Below are 6,218 nucleotides of genomic sequence, written 5' to 3'. Positions count from 1 at the left end.
ACTATGATGAAATAATTCAGGGCATGTTCTAAGAAGTGAAATAATGCCAGTGTGGCTAGAAATCAGAGAACAAGAGAGACCCAATAAGGCATGAGATATAAGGGGAAAGTCCGTAGAAGACCTTGCAGGCCAGCCACAAGAAATGCTTTTAAAGTAGGAGGACAAAAGACCTGCTTGGATCTCCAGGTTTAACAGATCATGCTGAATGCAGTGTAGAGAAAAGGGGAGGAGAGGCAGAGTAGTTTCAGAGTGATCAGCTGGGAAGTCATTACAAACCAGGTGAAATAATTGGATTAGGTAATAAGCAATGAAAATGGGAAAAGGCAAAAAATAGGAAAGATATACAGAAGGCAAAATTAACAGGATTTAGTGGTGATTGTGACTGTGAGTGATTAAAGATAGAGAAGTATTCAGCATGACCACTAGAATTCTATTGAGAATAACTGTATCATTCACTAAAATCACAAGTTCAGTTTTGGACATGCCAATTTGGAAATATCTTCAAGAAATTCAAGTAGAAATCAAAGTAAGTGGTTGAGTGTCAGATAATGATGCACTAAAGTTACACATGAATCCATCAGCAAGTTTCCAGTTGAAGCCGTGATCATGGATTATATTTGGAAGGAGTAGATAGTGAGAAGAACTGAACACTATGTCTAAGCTTTGAGGAAATCCAGTCTCTAATTTTCTAGGAAAGAGGATGACCAAGAAATAAGGCAAAACAGGGACAGAGTTGAAAGAGCACATCTGGATAGTGTTAGAAACTCAGATGATGAGGGAAAAGAAAGTGTCTTAGCTCGGGCTGCTATTAACAAAATATCATTGACTGGGTGGCTTAAATGACAGAAATTAATTTTCTCACAGATCTGGAGGCTGGAAGTCCTAGATCAGAAGGCCAGCATGATGGGCTTCTGGAGAGCCCTCTTCCTGGTCTGCAGACAGCCACCTTCTTGCTCTATTCTCAGTGGTGGAGAGAAAAAATTATCTTTCTCTCTGACTCTTCTTAGCAAACACTAATCTCATCATGAAGGCCCCGTAAACATGACCTCATCTATCTCTAGTTACCTCTCACATACTCCTAACACCATCATTCCTGGGCCCAGATCTTCAACATATGAATTTTAGGAGGACACCGTTCAGTCCATAGCAGAATGCTTCAATGAGAAAGCTTTAATATTTTTTAATGTTTTTGAGAGATTAATAAAACCAGGCTAACATACAAGTCAATATGACCTTGATTGTTAGAGTGGGTGGGCTTGCAGAAAGAGCAGAAGTAGACATGGAGATAACAAGCATATTAAAAGCCTCCAAAAATTGATCAGTGAAGGAAAGGAGAAATAGGACAGTTTGACACATGAGTGTCTTTTGTGTTTGTAGGAAAATAGCTTAAAGTTAACTTGGGAAGCTATTGGTGCTATGAAGCTTATAAAATCTGGTTCTCTCTGAAAAACTTTTTAAATTCTAGCTTGGGATGAAACTCTGTCTCTCACAGCATATTGGATTTCATGAACCAGTGAAATCTACCAAATTATCTCTGCCTTCTACATTATACCAGAAACCAAAAGGCCACAGTTAGAGGGAGGGTAGATAAGAGAAACATTAAGTTTAGAGGTGTTAAATTATCTGCTTAAAGTCTCATAGCCAGTGAATAGCAGTTGTGGAATTCAAACATATTTTCCCTCCCTGACTTCTAGTCTATAGCACACAGAGTCATCACTCTGGCTTCCTTTCCCGTCTCTCCCCTCTCTCACTTTGTCAGTCGCTCTGATATTCTTGCTGCTCCTTTCGTATACTAGGTGATTGACTGTCTCAGGACCTTTGCACCGGCTGGTCCCTCTTCCCTAGAAGGCGCTTCTACAGAATGTTCACACGGTGTACTCCTTCACCAAATCTAAAATGTTCACTGAAGGTCACCTTATCATAGAGACTTTCTTTGGCTACTCTAAAATTGCAACAGGCTTTATCACACTTCATTATTTGCTTTACAATTTCCACAATATTTATCATCCTGTAAGAGATAAAGCCATTTACTTATTTTTGTTATCTTCTACTGTCTGCACTTCACAGCTAATAAAAGTTGCATAAGGACAGATTTTTCCATCTTTTTTTCCCCCATTATATCACAATGGCTTTGAACAGTGTAAAGCACAGGATAAGTGCTAAGTAAATACTTTTTAAGTGAATGAATGAATGAATGAATGAATGAAAGAAAAACATACAAAATTATTCATAATAATGTTTTGTATTAAGGTACTTCCAACACTTATCATTTTGACTGGTGCTAGAAAAAATTAATGACAAATAAAGGTAATTCTATAAGAAGTTAAAACAACATAGCCTAAATAATCATCTTAATTACAGACTGGCTTTATTCAGTGAATAAACTTAGAGTATGGGTTCATAACTTAATTTATGTTGATTTTCATGGATCTCTGAGAATGGAATTCAGGGGTCAGTATATTGCGAATAAATGTATAAATTAAGCAATATGCTTTTAGCATATTGAAACAAAGAAGTCTGCCAGAAATCTGGCCACAAGAATATTTCAGAATACATTTCATCTGCCAGATGCCCCTCCCCTCCCAAAACATAACTGCTTGCCCTGGCCTAGCCTGATGAGAATGAGATGTGCCCCTCACAGATTTAATCATACCATGTGCATTATGTATGAAATCAAATACTATCTCTACTCTGAAGAAAATGATGATATAGGTCATATTCATAAAACTTAATCCTACTAAGGCCAATTTTTAATAATAAGAAAAATAAATATGCAATATAAACATTTCATTACCTTATTGGATATTATTTTTATGAAATCCTTTAAAAATTAAAACTCCATAATAGTTCAGTGTTTCATGAATACATAAAATCTGAATTAGTCAATGGGACTATTTTGAAATCTGAGAGGAATTTGATATTAGCTTGTAAATAAAAACAGTGCATAGTTGTTTGTCTTTTTAAGATATAGTACAGTGCTAGGAAAATTTGGGTGGTTTTCATTTGGAGGATCACTTATTTCCCCTAGGTTTTTAAGAATTCTCAGTTATTACCACCACAGTGAAGATTAAGATAGTGAGCTCCAGACTCTTGGTCAGAATGGAATATTAAGCGGGTGATTTTCATAGAATTAAGATTCATGACTTTATGGATTTGGCTACTTTGAGCACTGTGACCTGTCAGTCTTCATAAGCACACATGATATAATCCACACCACCTGTCTTGCATAATACTTGTATTTAATATATTATGTTGGGCTTGGAATCATCATACTTTCAGAGATATAAATAGAACAAATAGTGTCTCTGGTATTTTACAATTGTGTCTCCTCAGAGCCACATACTTGAATGTTGACTTTGGTGGGCCTTTGAGGATGTGAATTAGATGTGTGATCTAGGTAGTGTTGTGCTGTCTAATGAAGCACCACCACACGCCAAGGAAAGGCACCTGCACAACCAGCTGATACTGAAACAACCAAATCTCACGAGGTGCTGGAGACCAGGAAGAGATGCATCCTTCAGAAGCAGCATATGCAAAGCTTGTGGCTGAGGTCAGGAATCACGCTGTGAGGCAACACTTTCAGGACGATCTGTGTCCATATGTCTCAAGAATGTGTTCCTGTGATAAGAGTTGTGTAGAAAGAAAAGTTTGTGCAAATAGAATGGTAAAGCTCAGGGACAGAAAAAAATGCAAGGTATGGATTATTTATTTCTGAATCTCCACCTTGCAAATAATGCTACATGTTTTGTTTTCTTTTAGTTTATTGGTACCAACTCCATTCCCTTGTGGAATAAGACCAAATGTACATAAATGAATAAAACTGTTTGAATTGAATTTTTAAAAGCACAGGAAACATTTGCCTACATGGAAAAATGTACTGTTGTGTACTATTCACAACAACCTAAAGGAGTCCATTCCATTTAATTAGATGGAGTAAATTTCTATTTTAAAAAGTATTGACATATTTAAAGGACTTCCAAAGTACAAATAAAAGGTAAAGTAGATTTGGACAATGCTAGGAAGTTATTAACAACAGCCAGCAAAGGAAGATGACTTTTCTGTCAACCCCATTTCCATTAGACCCTAAATATGAGTTGTGATTTACAACCCATGACTGATGATCAAAAAAAACACCCAGGCAATAAGTTTTCTCCATTATCATTTCAGAAATAGCTCATTTATGCAGAGGTCAGAGTTTATGCCATCTTGGGCTTCTGAATCTCAGTCTCAAAGAGTTGGAAATTTTTTTTCAGTGCATAAATATTTGCCCCATAGCCTTCCTTTATAATAGAATGGAGAGTGTGGATTTAAGTAAAAATATGCCCCCTACAGTATTATTTTCTAAAAAGACACAAAGACACTGTAATAACTAAAGCTCAAAGTGAGTATTATGATCTTTTTTGTTTGTTTATGGTACATCAATTAAGAAGAATAAAAACACCACATGTATTTTGGAAAGATTTCCAGCAAAAATGGTTAAGTATTAAAAAGTAAACTGAGATTGAGAGAGGCGGAGCCAAAATGGCGGCGTGAGTAGGACAGTGGGAATCTCCTCCCAAAAACATATATACTTTTGAAAATACAACAAACACATCTAGCCCTAAAAGAGAGACCAGAAGACGCAGGACAGTGGCCAGACTGCAGCTACACCAGCGAGAACCCAGCGACTGGTGAAAGGGGTGAGATACAAGCCCCGGCCCGGCGGGACCCGAGCGCCCCTCCCCCCAGCTCCCGGCGGGAGAAGAATAGGCAGAGCGGGAGGGAGACGGAGCCCAGGACTGCCGAGCACCCAGCCCCAGCCATCCGGGCCAGAGCGCAGACACAGCGCATGCGCGGGGGGCCCTGGATACTGGGGGAACAGGGAGTAAGACCGCTGAGTGGGTGCCGAAGCTGATGCCCAGGTGACAAAGAAAAGCGGGGGCTTTTTGAAAGTCTTAAAGGGACAGGGACTTAACAGCTTGACGGAAACAACCCAGGTCACAGTACAGCAGCTGGAAATTACAGGGAAAACCGGGTGCACTAACCCCCTGGGCAACAGCTCTGAGACCCCTCATGGAGGCAAACAGTCAAGCAGCACCCCCATCCATTACCCCACCGGGCGCTGCGAAAGCAGAGAAGCAGCCTGAGACAAATTCCGCCCACAGAAAGGGAAATTTCTCCCTCCCGGCCAGGCAAGACACAAAGACCCACTCTACACGCAATTACCCAACACAAGCCACTAGGGGTCGCAGTTGTCCCAGTAAAGAAAGGCCAGTAGCAAGTGAAAATTTTGGCCCTCCCAGCTGACAGTCAATAGCACCTGTCAACATGAAAAGGCAAAAAAATATGATCCAGACAAGACTAACCCAGAAAGCTTCGGCATCTGCTACATCTTCCCCTGAGAAGGAATCTGGGGAGATAGATTTAGCCAGTCTTCCTGAAAAAGAATTCAAAACAAAAGTCATAACCATGCTGATGGACTTGCAGAGAAATATGCAAGAACTAAGGAAGGAGAATTCAGAAATAAAACAAGCTCTGGAAGGACTTCAAAACAGAATGGACGAGATGCAAGAGACCATTAATGGACTAGAAAACAGAGAACAGGAACGCAGAGAAGCTGATGCAGAGAGAGATAAAAGGATCTCCAGGAATGAAAGAATTTTAAGAGAGCTGAGTGATCAAACGAAAAGGAACAATATAAGAATCATAGGTATTCCAGAAGAAGTAGAGAGAGAAGAGGGGATAGAAAATGTCTTTGAAGAAATAATTGCTGAAAATTTCCCCAAACTAGGGGAAGAAATGGCCTCTCAGACCACAGAGGTACACAGAACTCCCATGACAAGGGATCCAAGGAGGGCAACACCAAGACACATAATAATTAAAATGGCAAAGATCAAAGACAAGGACAAAGAATTAAAGGCAGCCAGAGAGAAAAAAAAGGTTACCTACAAAGGAAAACCCATCAGGCTATCATCAGACTTCTCAACAGAAACCCTACAGGCCAGAAGAGAATGGCATGATATACTTAATGCAATGAAACAAAAGGGCCTCGAACCAAGACTACTGTATCCAGCACGAATATCATTTAAGTATGAAGGAGGGATTAATCAATTCCCAGACAAGCAAAAGCTGAGGGAATTTGCCTCCCACAAACCACCTCTACAGGGCATCCTACAGGGACTGCTCTAGATGGGAGCACTCCTAAAAAGAGCACACAACAAAACACCCAACATATGAAG

The sequence above is a fragment of the Manis pentadactyla genome, chromosome 19 (genome assembly GCF_030020395.1).
Source record: "Manis pentadactyla isolate mManPen7 chromosome 19, mManPen7.hap1, whole genome shotgun sequence".
NCBI classification, from domain to species: domain Eukaryota; kingdom Metazoa; phylum Chordata; class Mammalia; order Pholidota; family Manidae; genus Manis; species Manis pentadactyla.
The sequence above is the reverse complement of the archived record's forward strand: the minus strand, read 5'-3'. Positions refer to the sequence as shown.